The sequence below is a fragment of the Triticum urartu genome, chromosome 4A, assembly GCF_056163025.1.
Source record: "Triticum urartu cultivar PI428250 chromosome 4A, HENAU_Tu73, whole genome shotgun sequence".
NCBI lineage: Eukaryota > Viridiplantae > Streptophyta > Magnoliopsida > Poales > Poaceae > Triticum > Triticum urartu.
In genome coordinates this window covers 248,649,083-248,667,776 of record NC_141876.1, presented here as the reverse complement: position 1 = coordinate 248,667,776, position 18,694 = coordinate 248,649,083, and the positions used below count along the sequence as shown (strand labels likewise).

Sequence of the window (18,694 nt, the reverse complement as noted above, 5' to 3'; positions counted from 1 at the left end):
GCTGGAGCCAGCATACCTTTTAGCATCCTTAGGATCGACAAAACCTTTTATTGTATCACATACAATTTTTTCTTACGAAAACTGGTAAGAAAACTTGTTTTGACATCCATCTGTCAGATTTCATAATCGAAAAACACGGCTAATGCTAACATGATTCCGACGGACTTAAGCATCGCTACGGGTGAGAAATTCTCATCGTAGTCAACTCCTTGAACTTGTGAAAAGACTCTTTCCCACAAGTCGAGCTTCATAGAAGGTAACATTACCGCCCACGTCCGTCTTCTTCTTAAAGATCCATTTATCTCGATGGGTTGCCGATCAATGGGCAAGTCCACCAAAGTCCATACATGGATCCTATCTCGGATTTCATGGCTTCTAACCATTTGTCGAAATACGGGCCCACCATCGCTTTTCCATAGCTCGTAGGTTCATTGTTGTCTAACAACATGATATCTAAGACAGGATTACCGTACCACTTAGGAGTAGTACATATCCTTGTCGACCTACGAGGTTCGATAGCAACTTGATCCGAAGCTTCATGATCACTATCATTAACTTCCTATTCAACAGACGTAGGCACCACAGAAAACATCTTTCTGTGTTGCATCACTCTCTGGTTGAAGTAAAGGTTCGACAACCTCATCAAGTTCTATCTTCCTCCCACTCAATTCTTTCGAGAGAAACTCCTTCTCGAGAAAGGAACCGTTCTTAGCGACAAACAATTTGCCCTCGGATCTGAGATAGAAGGTGTACCCAACTGTCACCTTTGGGTATCCTATGAAGATGTGTTTGTCCGCTTTGGGTTCGAGCTTCTCCGGCTGAAGCCTTAAGCATCGCAGCCCCAAACATTAAGAAACGACAACTTTGGTTTCTTTCCAAACCAATGTTCATATGACATCGTCTCAACGGACTTAGATGGTGTCCTATCTAAAGTGAATGCAGCTGTCTCTAATGCATATCCTCAAAATGAAAACGGTAGATCGGTAAAAGACATCATAGATCGCACCATATCTCATAAGGTTTGATTACGACGTTCGGACACACCATAACCCAGTGGTGTTCCAGGTGGCTTCAACTGTGAAACAATTCCACAATGTCTTAAGTGATTGCCAAACTCACAACTCAGAAAATCCCCTTTTGATCAGATCGTAGGAACATGATCTTATTGTTATGATGATTCTTAACTTCACTCTGAAATCGCTTGAACTTTTCAAACGTTTCAGACTTGTGCTTCATTAAGTAAATATACCTATATCTACTCAAATCGTCAGTGAAGATGAGAAAATAGCGATATCCACCGCACGCTTCAATTTTCATTGGATCACACGCATCAGCATGCATGATTTCCAACAAGTCACTTGCTCGTTTCATTGTACTTGAGAACGGGGTCTTAGTCATCCTGATATGACCTAAGCGGCGGTGCCACAATAAAGTGGTACTATCATTATTAACTCTACATCTTTTGGCATGAACATGTGTATTACCACGACCGAGATTCAATGAACCATTCACATAGGGTGCATGACCATGAAAGGTATCATTCATGTAAACAGAATAACCATTATTCTCTAACTTAAATGAATGACCATATTGCAATGAACATGATCTAATCATATTCATGCTCAACGTAGACACCTGATAACATTTATCTAGGTTCAATACTAATCCCGAAGGCAGATGGAGCATGCGATGGTGATCTCATCAACTTTGGAAACACTTCCAACACACATCGTCACCTCGCCCTTAGCCAGTCTCCGTTTAGTCCATTGCTTTTGCTTCAAGTCACCAATAATAGCAACTGAACCGGTATCCAATACCCAGGTGCTACCAGGAGTACTAGTAAGGTACACATTAATAACACGTATATACTTTGTTGAAGTTGCCAGCCTTCTTATCTACCATGCATTTGGGGTAATTCCACTACCAGTGACCGTTCCCCTTACAATAGAAGCACTTAGTCTCGGGTTTGGGTTCAACCTTGGGTTCCTTCACTGGAGCGGCAACTGGTTTGCCATCCATAAAGTTTCCCTTCTAGCCCTTGCCCTTCTTGAAACCAGTGGTCTTGTTAAACCATCAACACTTGATGCTCCTTCTTGATTTCTACCTTTTGCAGTCTTAAGCACCGCGAACAGCTCCGGGATCAACTCCATCCCTTGCATGTCATAGTTCATCACAAAGATCTAGTAGCTTAGTGATAGTGGCTAGAGAACTCTATCAATCACTATCTTATCTGGAAGTTTAACTCCCACTTGATTTAAGTGATTGTAGCACCCAGACATTCTGAGCACATGCTCACTAGCTGAGCTATTCTCCTCCATCTTGTTGGCAAAAGAACTTGTCAGAGGTCTCACACCTCTCAACACGGGCATGAGCCTGAAATCCCAATTTCAGCTCTTGGAACATCTCATATGTTCTATGGCGTTCAAAACGTCATTGGAATCCCAATTCTAAGCCGTAAAGTATGGTGCACTAAACTATCAAGTAGTCATCAGGATGTGTCTGTCAGGTGTTCACAACATCCACAGACGACGTTGTAGGGGTTTGCACATTGAGCGGTGCATCAAAGACGTAAGCCTTCTGTGTAGTAGTGAGGACACTCCTCGGACTACAGACCCAGTCCGCATCATTGCTTACAATATCTTTCAACTTAATCTTTCTCTAGGAACGTATTGAAACAGGGAGCTACAACATGAGCTATTTATCTACAACATATTTGCAAAGATAATTTAGACTATGTTCATGATAATTGAGTTCATCTAATCAAATTATTTAATGAACTCCCACTCAGATAGACATCCCTCTAGTCATCTAAGTGAAACATGATCCGAATCGACTAGGCCGTGTCCGATCATCACGTGAGACGGACTAGTCATCAACGGTGAACATCTCATGTTGATCGTATCTTCTATATGACTCATGCTCGACCTTTCGGTTTTCCGTGTTCCGAGGCCATGTCTGTACATGCTAGCCTCGTCAAGTCAACCTAAGTGTATTGCATGTGTAAATCTGGCTTACACCCGTTGTATTCGAACGTTAGAATCTATCACACCCGATCATCACGTGGTGCTTTGAAACAACGAACCTTCGCAACGGTGCACAGTTAGGGGGAACACTTTCTTGAAATTTTAGTGAGGGATCATCTTATTTAAGCTACCGTCGTTCTAAGCAAATAAGATGTAAAACATGATAAACATCACATGCAATCAAATAGTGACATGATATGGCCAATATCATTTTGCTCCTTTTGATCTCCATCTTCGGGGCTCCATGATCATCGCTGTCACCGGCATGACACCATGATCTCCATCATTGTGTCTTCTTGAAGTTGTCTCGTCATCTATTACTTCTACTACTATGGCTAACGCTTTAGCAATAAAGTAAAGTAATTACATGACGTTTATGTTGACATGCAGGTCATAAATAAATTAAGACAACTCCTATGGCTCCTGCCAGTTGTCATACTCATCGACATGCAAGTCGTGATTCCTATTACAAGAACATGATCAATCTCATACATCACATATATCATTCATCACATCCTTTTGGCCATATCACATCACAAGGCATATGCTGCAAAAACAAGTTAGACGTCCTCTAATTGTTGTTGCAAGTTTTTTCGTGGCTGCTATAGGTTTCTAGTAAGAACGTTTCTTACCTACGCCAAAACCACAACGTGATATGCCAATTTCTATTTACCCTTCATAAGGACCCTTTTCATCGAATCCAATCCGACTAAAGTGGGAGAGACAGACACCCGCTAGCCACCTTATGCAACTAGTGCATGTCAGTCGGTGGAACCAGTCTCACGTAAGAGTACGTGTAAGGTCGGTCCGAGCCGCTTCATCCCACGATGCCGCCGAATCAAGATAAGACTAGTAACGGCAAGTAAATTGACAATATCGACGCCCACAACAACTTGTGTTCTACTCGTGCATAGAAACTATGCATAGACCTAGCTCATGATGCCACTGTTGGGGAACGTAGCAGAAATTTAAAATTTTCTATGCATCACCAAGATCAATCTATGGAGTCATCTAGCAACGAGGGAGAGAGAGTGCATCTACATACCCTTGTAGATCGCTAAGCGGAAGCGTTCAAGTGAACGGGGTTGATGGAGTCGTACTCGTCGTGATCCAAATCACCGATGATCCTAGTGCCGAACGGACGACACCTCCGCGTTCAACACACGTATAGCCCGGTGACGTTTCCTACGCCTTGATCCAGCAAGGGGAGAGGGAGAGGTTGGGGAAGACTCCATCCAGAAGCAGCACGACGGCGTGGTGGTGGTGGAGGAGCGCGGGACTCCAGCAGGGCTTCGCCAAGCACTACGAGAGACAAGGAGGGAGAGGGGTAGGGCTGCGCCAACAGGGGAGGAACTTCATGTGTTGTGCTGCCCCTTTGCCTCCACTATATATAGGGGGAGAGGGAGGGCTGCGCCCCCACCTAGGGTTTCCTCCCTAGGGGTGGCGGCAGCCCTAGATCCCATCTAGGGTGGCGGCCACAAGGGGGAGAGGGGGAGGCGCACCTGAGGTGGGCCTTAGGGCCCATCTGCCCTAGGGTTTGCCCCCCTCCCCTCTTGGAGGCGCCTTGGGCCTTGGTGGGAGGCGCCCCAGCCCACCTAGGGGCTGGTCCCTTCCCACTATTGGCCCATGTAGGCCTCCGGGGCTGGTGGCCCCACCCGGTGGACCCCCGGACCCCTCCGGTGGTCCCGGTACACTACCGGTGATGCCCGGAACACTTCCGGTGGCCAAAACCATACTTCCTATATATTAATCTTTACCTCCGGACCATTTCGGAACTCCTAGTGACGTCCGGGATCTCATCCGGGACTCCAAACAACATTCGGTAACCGCGTACATACTTTCCCTATAACCCTAGCGTCATCGAACCTTAAGTGTGTAGACCCTACGGGTTCGGGAGTCATGCAGACATGACCGAGACAACTCTCCGGTCAATAACCAACAGCGGGATCTGGATACCCATGTTGGCTCCCACATGCTCCATGATGATCTCATCGGATGAACCATGATGTCAAGGACTTAATCAATCCCGTATACAATTCCCTTTGTCTAGCGGTACGATACTTGCCCGAGATTCGATCATCGGTATTCCGATACCTTGTTCAATCTCGTTACCGGCAAGTCTCTTTTACTCGTTCCGTAACACATCATCCCGTGATCAACTCCTTGATCACATTGTGCACATTATGATGATGTCCTACCGAGTGGGCCCAGAGATACCTCTCCGTTTACACGGAGTGACAAATCCCAGTCTCGATTCGTGCCAACCCAACAGACACTTTTGGAGATACCTGTAGTGTACCTTTATAGCCACCCAGTTACGTTGTGACGTTTGGCACACCCAAAGCACTCCTACGGTATCCGGGAGTTGCACAATCTCATGGTCTAAGGAAATGATACTTGACATTAGAAAAGCTTTAGCATACGAACTACACGATCTTTGTGCTAGGCTTAGGATTGGGTCTTGTCCATCACATCATTCTCCTAATGATGTGATCCCGTTATCAACGACATCCAATGTCCATGGTCAGGAAACCGTAACCATCTATTGATCAACGAGCTAGTTAACTAGAGGCTTACTAGGGACATGGTGTTGTCTATGTATCCACACATGTATCAGAGTTTCCTATCAATACAATTCTAGCATGGATAATAAACGATTATCATGAACAAGGAAATATAATAATAACCAATTTATTATTGCCTCTAGGGCATATTTCCAACACCACCCACGTCGGCCGCTTCTCCGGTGACCTCCGGCGCCGTGCAGCACGCCCCCGAGCTCCCCACGGTCCATGCCTCCCTCCCCTCCGGCCAGAGTCTCCGCTCCCGTCCTCTACCGCCCGCTCGCAAGCCCATCCCCCATGGCTAGGGTTTCGGGTAGGGCTTCGCAGCCGCGTCTCCGGCTGCTCCAGGTTCGTTCCTCGTTCGTTCTTGGTCTCCCTTTATCTAACTAATCATGTTTAGGTTTTTTAGGGGATAAATAAGGGGAGGTATAGCAGGGCGTTGGACATTTGCGGGAGTGGGGGAGATCGATGAGGACGAGGACTGTCTGGTGCACTGCTGGTGCGGGGAGGGCAGGGGAGAGGGATGGCTGCTGCGCTGCTGTTAGCTACATATAGTACTGCTCCTTTCCTGTTGTTTGTTGATTGATGCTGCTGCTGCTGCTACTTTGACGCAGTTGCTGCTAATTTGATGTGGAGGACGTGCAGGGATGGACGACGAGCGAGCAGAGGATTTATCCGGGACCTAAATTTGGCAGGTAAAAATTGGTCTATTTGCCGCTAGCTGGCTTCATGTGATGCTATAGTGTGCTATGGAGAGGTACAGAGGCTATTTTACAGGACCATGAAGGTTCATGATTGGCAATTGATCTTGGGCTATTGGCTTATTATGATCAAAACTGAGAGTATATGCGCCACTGTTAGTGGTCTTGCAGAGTTGGAATGTTATGTTTCACTGTAATTTCTTTACTGAATCTACAGACTAAGAAAATTTCTATTTCTTGTGTCAGGCAAATGGGTGAGCTCTCACATCCCTCTCGGTCTCCTTTGATTTGTTGCAGATTTCTTCGAAGTCCATGACCTCTCTGTATGTTGATTGCACCCGTGTACTATATACTTCCAATTTCTTCTGTATCGTGTATATACCAATTGTTTTCCTTTACTTTGTGCACAATGATTGTGCTCTAGCACTAATATAAATTTTGGATTCATAATTGCAGCCTATCATTAATTTGCCGCAAAACTACAACCAATGTCAAAATCCTTATTTTAGTCAGGACAAATAACTATTTAAAAACCCAAAACTAGCTGCATTCAATATTTGATAGGTTAATTCCATCATTCAGTATTTGGAGTAGATGCTACAGTTATAATGAAACAGTAGGATTCCTGTAATTGTGCACAGCAGCAGCGAGGCGCTCTAAATTTCTACATGACACCGAACTTCAAACAGAACGCCTCCATGATTGATGATGTGCTCTTAGATTATTAGTTTCTTTGAATTTCTCTGCTTCCATTAGATTAAGGTTATAATGCAAACGTATAGATAGATTTATCAATCCATTCAGACACAGTTTTCTGTTTCCTAGCCTCCATGTGTATGTAATAATATTATTTTGGAAAAGGATCATTTATTAAGGCAACAAGCCAACACAAATAAGAAAACTTGGCCGCTACATGTTACTAACTCTAAACTGAAAAGGTTCTAAATCAACTGACTTGACCGGAGCTCTATCTTAAAGATTTGATCATAACAGAGTTTGGCAGGTTTCCCCGAAAGAAAAAAGCAGAGTTTGGCAGGTTAGGTGAGACACGTCATTAGATTTGTTATGAGCATTGCGATATCCTAGGTTAGACAGGTACGCAAATTAATCAAAATTTTCATTTAACATGCAGTAGAAACAAATATATGTAATTGTCAATATCAGTGTGCCGGTGAAGAAACTCAGTCACTGCCAAAGTACTGTTCTCCCATGCTAAAGCTGAAAAAAAACTGCATGCACATTTGTTTGTTTCAGCACAAGAAAACATTCAAACTTAATATATCTATCGCATCTCATGGTGTATGATTAACTTGCACTTCATTGTTTCTATTTCCAAAATTTATTATTCATGGTCGGTTATTGCCGTTTTAATACAATCAACCTTTTCAAATATATTTGGATTATATTAGGAAACTGCATCTACGTGTTTCTGAGTTAGGGCTCCTAACGGGCTACTTCTGCTTCCTTAGTTGCTTCCATTTTAACTTTAGATCGTTATTAAGATGGACCTCCGAGCCATATAGTCCATAAGGAAGTGTTCAGATACTTGTAGATCATGCAAGTGAAGAGTGGCTTTAATACTTTTGAGTGGACATAAAGTAATTTTAAGATCAATAGTTGATGTTCTCGCTCTTAAAAAAATACTGACAATTGATGCCAACGACCCGAATGGTCCAACACACAATATTTATTCTTCTTCGTAAAAGAATTATGTTTTCTAATTATTATATAGGAGGGCACATCAAATGTTTTCATTTGGTGCATTAGTTCAAAGCAAGCCAGAAACATTAAGTCTTCTATTTTTGTAGATCAGAATCCTAGACGTGGTCAGTTTATATCATTTTTTCGGTACCTCTGTTGTGCATATATTTCTCAAACGAATTCTGCCATCGATTAGGAGTGAAATCACCATGACATTTACAAGCTTTGTCTTCCATGCTCAGGTCAATGGTACCTGAAATTCTTGGGATTTCTTTCGAATCGAAACATTAGAAGATAACCTTGTGGTGACTTTATGAGGTTTTGGCATTGGACCGTTTGAAACTTTAGATTGGTAGAGAGATAGAGACCCTGGTGCTCTGAAGGATGTTGAATTTGAGATAAAAAATTATTGTTGTTAAATAATCTTTGCTTCTTTCAATTGGAAAATTTAGCGTTGTTGGTTGTTTGATGTTGCAGTGGGCCTTGGCAGTGGCGAGCTAGGTGCCGGCGAGGTAGGCGACATCGTCAACGAGGGCCATCATGGCCTCCACCTGCGCCCTCTTGCAGGTGGACTGCTGGTCATCGGTGCGGCGGGTCGGGCTCTTGCAGCAACATCTACGATATTCTCTGGACGAGCTGCAGGTAGGCCAGTAGATGAGGATTCGACGACCACCACCGAGGTATGCCCTCCTCTCCTTGCCCTTGGGCTGGCATCTCTGATCAGGTTGTAATCTGCTGCTGTAGTGTTGCTCTTTGGGGATTCCTATGGGATCTATTTTTGATTGGTCAAAGCTGGTATGTTGGCCACCGGTTGGTTTAACATGATGCTATAATGCGCTACGGAGAGATATGTTATTCTAGTACAAGTGGCCGGTCAGTTAATTTGAGGATTTTTGCCTTTTGTTCTTCAGGCCTATAGCTTTGTGGTTTCAGTCCGACAGTTAAAAGTTGCATTGGCTTGTAAAAATTCATGTGACTGGACCAGTAGGTGAGGATGATCTCATATGGAAAATACTGCTCCATGGTATTAAAATCTGTTATAGGTGTTGGAAGTCAATGCTAGGAGCTCCTGGGATGTGCTCATGCATGCTTGGTCGGAACTTTTCTTTTGAATCAATTGATGAACCGATGGCATCAGATATGCCGTATGTGTACTCCACTACGTACGACAGGGTGAAAACAAGTTTGATCGATGGAGATGGATTTCTATCCTGTTGGTGCAATTGTATGTTCAGGTGGTTCTTTCATGTCCGTTCTCTCTAGCTTCTTGATGTTTTCTTTCTCAGGTGTAATTTAGTTGCCATTTGTAATAGCCAAATTTTCATGTCAAACATGATTTAAAGATTTTCTATGCCAGTTGACATGTCATTTATTTTCTAAACAGCCTATTGTTGATGGTGTTTGATCTCCTTTCTGACATCTTCCAAGAATAAGTTCTCATGTTCGGTAAATGCAATTTAGTTGATTATTTTGAATTATTGTAGTAGGTTAATAGGATTTAATTGTACTCAAATTTTGTTTTCCATAGGGATACAAACAACAGTGTAACGACTTTAGAAATCTACATCTTAATACTGCCCTATTTTTGGGGATTCGAATCTTCATGGTTATGATAATGGTTCAAAACTCCATTTGACCTTGGAAGGGTTATGTTCTTCATATGTTTTTATAGCCCTTGTATGAACTATTTTAAGACATGTTATTTACATTAAGGTCACCAATGTGCACCTTTCAGTCAAAACATAGTGCAAGGCTCCTTTCTTATGTTGATAACATACTTGGCAAACATTTCAGAAATGACATTTTATAGTTCTGGTTTGACCTACTTGACACAAATTAAATTTTGTTTGTACATTTCCTTTAGTTGTCCACTTTTAGAAATTTTAATGTCAGTTTTTTGTCATTTTTTCACACTGTGAATCCGACAAGAACCTTCAGATAAAATAAATAAGAGGTATTATATGTCTGTTTACTAAAGCCTTGAGAAGCAATGGCAGACTGGCACTAAATAGCCTTATTTACATTCAGTACATCGCTGAATACATGCACAAGTAAACCAAAGTCGCAATCATGCGAAGGTATAAACGAGACCAACACATTCCAATAGAGCTACAAATTTGGTGTGCAATCATTGCATCATGAGGATCAAAGGTAGTAGTTGCTTACAAAATATGCTTGTGAAGAAGATCGTCTAGACTAAACCCAGCATCTTGTGAGATTGCAGAAACCTCTTGTGAGGCTTTGCATACAGACATTGTTGTGAGTTTTACGAGTTTGTATTCCGTTTTCTGCTTTGGAATTGCATCGGGCATCTTGGTGAGTAACTTCAGTGAGTTTGTTTTGCATAAACTTATACAAATAACAAATGTTTGCTTCCATTGAGCATCTTATGTAGAGTTAATTCTACATTTTGAAGGGAGTTTTTTGCTTTTCGGGAAACTAAAGTAGTTTATCTCGATCCAAATCTAATAATAAATTTTGACCAGTTCCTGTATAATCAATGGAAGTGGCATATATTTCTCTGGATTATTGATAAGCTGTTATTTTTATTTTTGCAATATGTATCTGATGAAATAACAAGTAAACTAACTATAACTAATTTTGTAAAACTGTTGCAATGCACGGGCTATAGTTCATGGTTTGGACAACAACCCGTAGCAACGCATGGACATATTTACTAGTCTATCCCTAATAATAAAGCACGGTTTGACTCCGTGGGTTCACCGTCACAATACGCTTTCTTCCTGTGAATTTACGCTTTCAGTTTAAATTGAAAACATATATACGAGGTGGTACTAATTCGGGGAACCACGTCGCCAAATTTTCATACGTACATGATCTGTTGTCCGCACTACTACCTGGGCCTTGCCCTAAGATCGTCTCACATGGCTGAAGCGTTGCCACTTGGGCCTCAGCCCGTCCGTCTGGGCAGTGGCCCAAAAATCTGCTAAAAATAATTATTCGTTTTTGCATAAAACCCCTGTCATTTGGAATATTCAACCCGCAGTGCTCCTTCCCCTTATTGTATCTTATCCGCTTCCTTTCCAGAGCGGCGGCGGAGGACAAGAAGGTGAAGGGCGGCGCGGCGCTCTCCGACTTATTCCTCCACACCACCTACGCGTCGTCGTCCGTCTGCGCGGTCGCCGGCGGCTACCGCGCCCTGCGCGAGCGCTCGAACTGCTGGTGGAGGGAGAGCATTCGTGGAGGAGGCATGGTGAGTATGCCGTGCACCAGCGCCGTTGTCGTCCGCAGCACGGTCGCGGATGAAGCTCTGGATGGTGCGCGCCGCCATGACCATGTTGCTCTGGACCTGCGTCATGCAGCTCACCGCCGTCGGTGAGACGTGGGGCCCCCAGGTTCTCAAGGGATGGACCTCCCGCCTCACGGCCCCCGAGGAGGCTGCCGCCGTGCGCCCGGCCGTCATCGAGAGGGCCGCGTTGCCATCGTGCAAAAGTGAGTCTGTTTCTCTACTCGCTTGCTCGCTTTCGTTCGCCCTATTCGATCCGCTCTGTGTTTGAATGCTGATCCTTACAAAATCTCCAGCATAGATTTCATCAACCTGGGAATGGGATGATACAGATTGGTGGTTGGCGTCGATTTTGCTCGCTTCATTGTGTAACATCGAGTCTCCACTGCCAGTCCTCTACGATCTAACCAATCAGGCCTCCATCGACGTAAGCTTCTTAATCTCCGATATCCTGCTCCGTGTCTGATTTGGATTGAATTCGTGACCGTGTCCTACTGTCCTTCTCCAACACAAATCAATGGATTGCCTGACCCGGATTGGACTTCCCTCCTATAAGAAGGAAGGGTCCTCGACCGGAATCTCCATCAGGTTGCGTACTTGGACCGAAAAATCCATCAAATCTCGGAATACTTGGACGAGAAAAGCATCATGTCGCCTTCAACTTCGCCGGAGGTAGAAGAACATCCGTCGAGCCGTCTAATATCGCGGCTACAGCAAAGGTATGTAATGCCTCGCCCCCCTCAAAAACAGCCCTGCTGCTTTGGTTGTGAACTTGTGGTGCCTGTGTTCCTCAAGTAGTAGTTGTTGATGTTACTGTAGTTGGTAGACCACTGTATGATCGGTGAATTCATCTGATTTTCCTTTGTTTGCACTGCTGTATAATGAATGCAGCTGATTTGCCCCCCTCGGATCTACCCCTGTTTCATTTTATTTTTTCTGATTGCTCATAATTTCAGCTTGGCTGATATGCACTAGAGTCTTTAAACCAACTACTTTGTATGTTTTTTTATGTATTTTGCATTATGTTTCAGGTAATCAGCGATACAAGCCCATGTTTCAGTCTATTTTTTTTCTGAAAATTTGTTGTTACTAGAAAAGGATTGAACCAGGAAATTTCATGTTGCTGACTACATATACCTGAACATGGTGGCTTGAACTTGGTTACAGTAATTTTTGGACATGATGCTGGAGTAATTCTTGTAGTTTCATATATTCTGCTCTTTCTTCAGTTATCAATTAGCTTAATTACATACAGATGAATAGATATGCTAGCTGCACCTAGCAAAGTAGGATTAGGAGTGAGTAGATGGGTGATGTCGGGGGCGGTGGTGCTGGTTCGAGGAGGTGCCAGTGCAACGTTTGCATGGTCAGGTGCACTTGGCTTCAGGCCCTGGGAGGCGCTATCAAATCCACGGCCGCGCTGCTGTGTTGACCAGGACGGCCTGCTCGTGCAGTGCGCCGTGGCCGGCTACGAAAGCCAGGCAGCGGAGAGGTGCAGGCCGAGGGTGAAGCCGGCAGGGTGCTTTAGATGGGATGCGCTTGGATGGGGCAGAGAGGTAAAGGAGGACGTGGTACATATCAGGAGCAGTTGTGGTGCCTACATATGTGTACCCCGTTGTTTTCTCCAATCCCATAAAATATGTAGCAATTCATATTGGGTCTTCTTTATTCATGATAAGATAGCCGAATATACCTCTGGTCAATTTTATATTGTTCACATGTATTTACTTTATTCAACTGATGATCGGGTCTTCTTTTATTTTTGTTCCTCAATCGTAGACTCGTAGTCTCGGTTGAGGCCATGCATGGAGAAGGTGAGCTTGCATTTCTGAACATGCATTATAAACTGAATCATCAAAAAGTATGGTGATAGCCAGCATTACGGTGCTCTAAAAGTATGCAATGATGATCCCAAAAGAACAATAGCTATGCAACACAGTGGTGGACATTGACATTTTGGGTTTTTGTTGTGAGTTCTGTTGAATATTTCTCTAATTAATCTGCCATCAAAATATCTAATTAAGCTTTCCATATCAGTGTTGTCGGAGGATGATTTGACTATTGGAAATTTGATTGAAGATCTATTATTTGGGATGTTGGTCCTTCTATAAATGTGTTTTACTTCCTACAATTGCTAATGCATTTTTTTGGCCCATCAAATTTTGGTGGTTTCTTTAACCCGTTGCAACGCACGGGCTCTTGTTCACCGTCACAATACGCTTTCTTCCTATGAATTTACGCTTTCAGTTTGAATTTAATACATATACGCGAGGTGGTACTAATGTTGCCATCGTTTTTCTATCCGATGTCAACGGTGAAAAAACGTTTCGTTCGTGGGTTGGGCTGACGCACGGGGGAGCAGATCTTTCTGTAAAAAGAAACCCACTAGCACGGCCTCTCCTCCTCGATGCCTACACACGTACGGCACTGCCGCCGCCATCGCCACCGCACGCGCGGCCGGTCATCTTCCGCGGTCGTCTATCGCCCTATCTCCTTGCCCTCTGCACCTGCTCCCGTCTTCTTCGGCGCCACTCTGAGCCTCCTCGGTCTTCAACCTCCTGCAATCTTCAAGCTCGCGGCACCCAATCCGAGCAACCAGCCGTCAATTCGAGTGACCCCCGTTAGGAATCCATGGAATTTGAGGTGGATTTCCTGGAAGAGGGAGGAGAAAGGATGATAGTGGGGTTCATGGGGAAGAGGAGTCCACTATCCGCGACTCTCTCCCTCAGGGGAACATCGCAGATTTGTCTAGGATCTCTCAAGCACGAGATCCCCTGGGCGTCTCATCTGTCCTTGCAGGCATGTGTTCTTCCTCCTCTTATGAGATCATCATGTGCAAATATGCTAGAGTTGTACTCCCTCTGTAAACTAATTGTGATCTAAAAGATCTTATATTAGTTTACAAATATAGTACATAATATCTTGCAAGGCCTGAGTAATAAGTAGTTGTGGCTTAAGATGCTTCTGGAGACTAATTGGAATGGTGGAATTCAATCGGACTACCATATGAGCATAATAGACTATGAACATAATAGACTATGAGCATCATTCAGATTATAATGAATGAGAAGTGAAGATCCGAATGTCAAACAAAAAATACAGTGCTAAATATTCAGTCAAGGAATAGGAAGAAGTTTATATATCTTCTCATGTATATTACGAAGAAATTCTTCACATGTTTTCCTTTTTCATACTAGGTTCAAGGTGATCAGGTACGGCTCATGGGCTGCTACAACTATTAGTGGGACAAAAGGGTTGTGCATGCACATGCTTATTGATTGAAGGCATAATTATGGGAGATGGTGCATGGTCCAGATGAATAGATGGAACCCGTCGAGAGAAAAGAAAAAGAAGAATAAGGTGCCACCAATTCGCATCTTTACATAATTTATAGAACTGAGATTCAGTTGAACCTCATCTAAGATGTGCGTGCATTGTAATTACAGAAGAAAATTGTTCTTCGTAAACAAGTACTCCCTCCATCCCACTTATGTTGGGACGGAATACATATTACATCATATGTAACTGGAGAATGGCGGCATGTCACGATCAGGCAAGAACTCTGATGCCGGTGTGCACTTGCTGAATATAGATGATTGTGATGGCCTTATTCCTTGGATGTGTAGGGAGCTTCAACCTGGTACGTAGCTTATTACCTCCTACTTTTTGCGCCTACAAAAAAGTATGTACATTGATATATGTGGTTTAATCAGTACCATGCATCATAACCTATCCTTCGTTTTACTGAAGTTTTTAGTTATTTATTTCTTGGCCGAATAAATCCCCTTTCGTATGTAAAATACAATTGATCATCATGACATCCCCACCGAGGCGCCCCGCGTCTGCGCCCCGTAATCCTACACGGATCTCCGCCGAGGCCATGACATCCCCACCCAGGTATAGGAGCATATTGATCTCAAAAAGGCACCAACCCAATTGAACCTCTCCCCTGACCCTTTCTTCTCCATCTTCCAATCTCATCTGTTAAGTTTATATCAGTTTATTAAGATGGTTTCCTATCCGTTATGCAGTTTATGTGTGAATCCTGCAAGTCTTCATGTTCAATTGTGGTTGTCATGTCGAATTCGTATTGATCATACTGAGCGCAAACTGTAGGGTTAGCTGTGTTTGATGTTGAATCCCTGATGATTACATTGTTGGAAAATTATTCCTGGTTTCCTTTCTGTTAGTCAGTTTTAAGTGTGAATGGTACAAGTCATATTATTTGATTGTTCTTCTCTTACCGAATCTGTCCCGAGCATATTGTTCACAAACTATATTTCTATTCAATATGTCAGTCTTATTTCAGTGATTGTTTTGTTAATGTTCAAATCAGCTACATTAAACCTAAAATCATATGGGAATCAGTGCGATTTACATGGACTCTTTGGGGAGATACTTTTCAACTGTGGAACAACAATAAAGCATGTTAGTTACATGGCGGAGATGGGCTACTTAGTTGATCTCAACCATTTTGCAATTCACTTTTAATCTGAAAAACTGTACCTTATAGTGATCATGACTTCTTTAGGTTCTGAGGGCTTAGATTGAAAAAATCAAGACAATTTTTTGTATTGCAGTGGGGTTGGCTGCTGTATTGACGATTTGGAGGTTTATGAATGAGGCCTGTTTTGAGAATAAATGCGGTGTCTGATACTTTTGTTCTGATTCATGTGGTTTGTTATTTGGTTAAACTGATGGTCAATTTTGCAGATTAGTGCTGATTTGGGGAGTAAAGCTCTTCGAGCAAGTGACAAATCATGTCTTTCGAGCATCTCAAAGATGGCGACCTAGAGTCGTTTGACTGGCAGCTTAAAAGCAATTAAAGTGAACAGAGGAATCAAACTTTAAAGCCACTCTTGCCATTTGTGGACTGTTCCTGCTTGTTGGTGACTGCTTTTGCGAGTATGTTCACTCTCATCTAGCGATGAAATATTTTGTTTCTATTGCGCAGCTGCTGAAAGGGCAAACCCCGGATCCTAGATATCTGTGGGTTTTGGGTGCCCTCTGGGGTTACCTGAATGTTCCTATTTCTGTTTTCTTCTTCCCTTTTTAGTTTTCTTCATGCTGTAGATGAACTTTTGGTTTCTGTTAATAGAATTCAGAGAGGAGGTTCTCTTTTAGAAAATCTAATGAGGGGGAGACTGAATGACCGAGTGTAGATGACACTGACCAAGTTTATTAGTATGTGATCCTACATGTTGCTCCATTAATTAGATAATTCCTGTATGCTTAACTGTTTCCTCGCTCAGTCCAATAACGATGACAGATCCGAGGGTATCCTTTGTAGCTGAAGGAAAAGAGGTATGCAAGGGTGTATTCCATATATTGTTCTATCTTTGTGTCATTATAACATATATATTCCCTCCGTGCTTAAAATGTTCTCATGGCCAGTATGTTTACGACGAAGATGGATACTCTCACTGTATTACATAATTGATATTCAGCAAGTGCTATCCGGTGCTTATCACACACGTACATGAGTAGTCAAGTGTACCTTTACGTAGTAGCAAGTATTTTTGGTAATCACTAGGAAACATACCCGTGCGTTGCTACGGGTTGGATGGCCAGTGGTTGGAGAGAGAGGGGTGCACGGAGGACTTCCACCGGGTGCATTTTTCTTGACTTTAAAGCACATTCTTCAAGAGTTCAGTTACTAATTCAAATGATTTTGAAGTAAAAGAACACATGATGTCTTTCATCTGACTTCAATATGACGTTTTCTCACAAGTAAATGAAGCATCGTACTGATAATAAAAAAATCATACACACGACAATTATGTTGAGTTACTGATATCATATAGTAAAAATGGCGTATACTTCGCTTAACGTCCAAGCATGTTGTGTATGTGCATGCTAATCGTGAAGTCCTCATTCATGTACTATTCTGTTCTGTGGTTTATATGCAGATTTTCCATCACACTTGAATTTTTGTTTAGTGTGTTGCGTCTCAATTCACGGTTAGCTGTAATTTGTTCTATTCTAGCTTTCTTTTTTTATTCTGGTTGCATATTTGTCTATTTCTGCCTTTCCCGTGCGCACCTTTTTATCTTCTGTGTTGGCTTCATGTTTGAATATTTCTTCGTCCCTTGTGTGTATTTTTTGCAACTGGGGCCAATATTTAATTCTTTTTTGAAATGATAGGCTTTACGACGGTTTTTCAGTTTTTCCTATTTATCTTCATTGGTCATCTGTGCATACTGCTCTCTATCTCTTTTCCTTTTTTGTTTCTTAGCATCCATGACTCGAGATTGCCATCAAAATTGCTTGCCTGCATGTATACTGTATGAATCTGGTGTTGATTAAAAGCTAATATAAATTTTGGATCATAAATAGAGCATATGTAGCGAATTATAAATAAATTTAATTACGCTAGACATAAGTATAATAATATATGTGTTGTTTGCGTGCTAGAGTATCATGTTTTTTGAAGTAATTTAGAAAGCGGAAAAATGATATTAAAGTAAGAGCATTGCTATATACACCATGTTTTTTGTCCGACAAATTTCAGTACGATGTTGTAGATCAGTCTGTTAATGCCTAGTGACAAAGCATATACCACACCAGCAGATTAAGTATTGTATTGACATTAGACAGTAAAAATATCATATATATACAACACTTTCAAAATAATTTTATCTGGATGCAATTGTTCTTTTTTCTCCATAGCATCAATTTTGGGTCAAAAGGATGTTTAAGGTGGTTGCCATGTTCCTCCATACCACACCTTCAACGTGACCATCTTCAGGGACATCAAACATTGCATCTTCTTTCTGATTCGGAACAACAACTTTAGCTTTATTGAGAATAACTAAACACTCCGTGGCCATAACATGTAAATGTCTATGTTTTGACATTGATGATTTATTATGCACTCGTATAAATCGAGATCAGCCGTGGCCATAACACGTAAATGCCTATGTTTTGACATCGAGATCAGCAGCTCCTGAAGATAATTTATGTATTTATTTCATTGGACGTCTAGACATATATGTTTGTGCCGTATGTGTCGTGACCTGTGTAGTTAGTATGAGTACATAAAAAAAGTATGAGTACATAAAAAACACAAACATATGCAAATCCAACTTAAAAAAGAATGTCGTACCAAACCCGGCAATTATGTAAAAATGCATGCACGACGATTTGATTTAGTTGAAAGTTTACACGAGGTTACCTAGTTATATAGGAGTATTACCAAATCTAGCTAAATCTAATCCTATCCTACGGGAATTGCTTGTTTTCAAGCGCCGTACACTTTTTTTGCGAGAAAAGCGGCCATAGGCTTGTCCCACCAGTAGTCTCGCGCGGGTGACGCGTGTCGTCTGGCGCACGGACCGCTGTCCCTTGTTGACCTTATCTTCATAGCCGTCCCTTCTTGTCCCCGTCATCCCCAATTTCCTTCCTCCCTTCTCTCCCCTTATCTCTGGAACCCCACTGATGCGCAAGCAAGAGCCACCG

The 18,694-nt window shown here is 42.6% G+C and overlaps 1 long non-coding RNA gene across 12 annotated transcripts; it reads left to right on the top strand.

Annotated features, from left to right (window-relative positions):
- Positions 1-10,986: 10,986 nt before the first annotated feature.
- LOC125551615 (uncharacterized) lies at positions 10,987-16,595 on the top strand. Of its 12 annotated transcripts, none has more exons than XR_015600880.1 (5): positions 10,987-11,442; positions 11,538-11,663; positions 11,793-14,035; positions 14,434-14,596; positions 14,683-16,595. It is a non-coding gene; the product is annotated as an uncharacterized LOC125551615 (long non-coding RNA). The 12 variants fall into 12 exon arrangements; XR_015600879.1 differs by having other exon boundaries at positions 11,533-11,663; positions 11,796-14,035; XR_015600877.1 differs by having other exon boundaries at positions 11,533-11,663.
- The last annotated feature ends 2,099 nt before the right edge of the window (positions 16,596-18,694 follow it).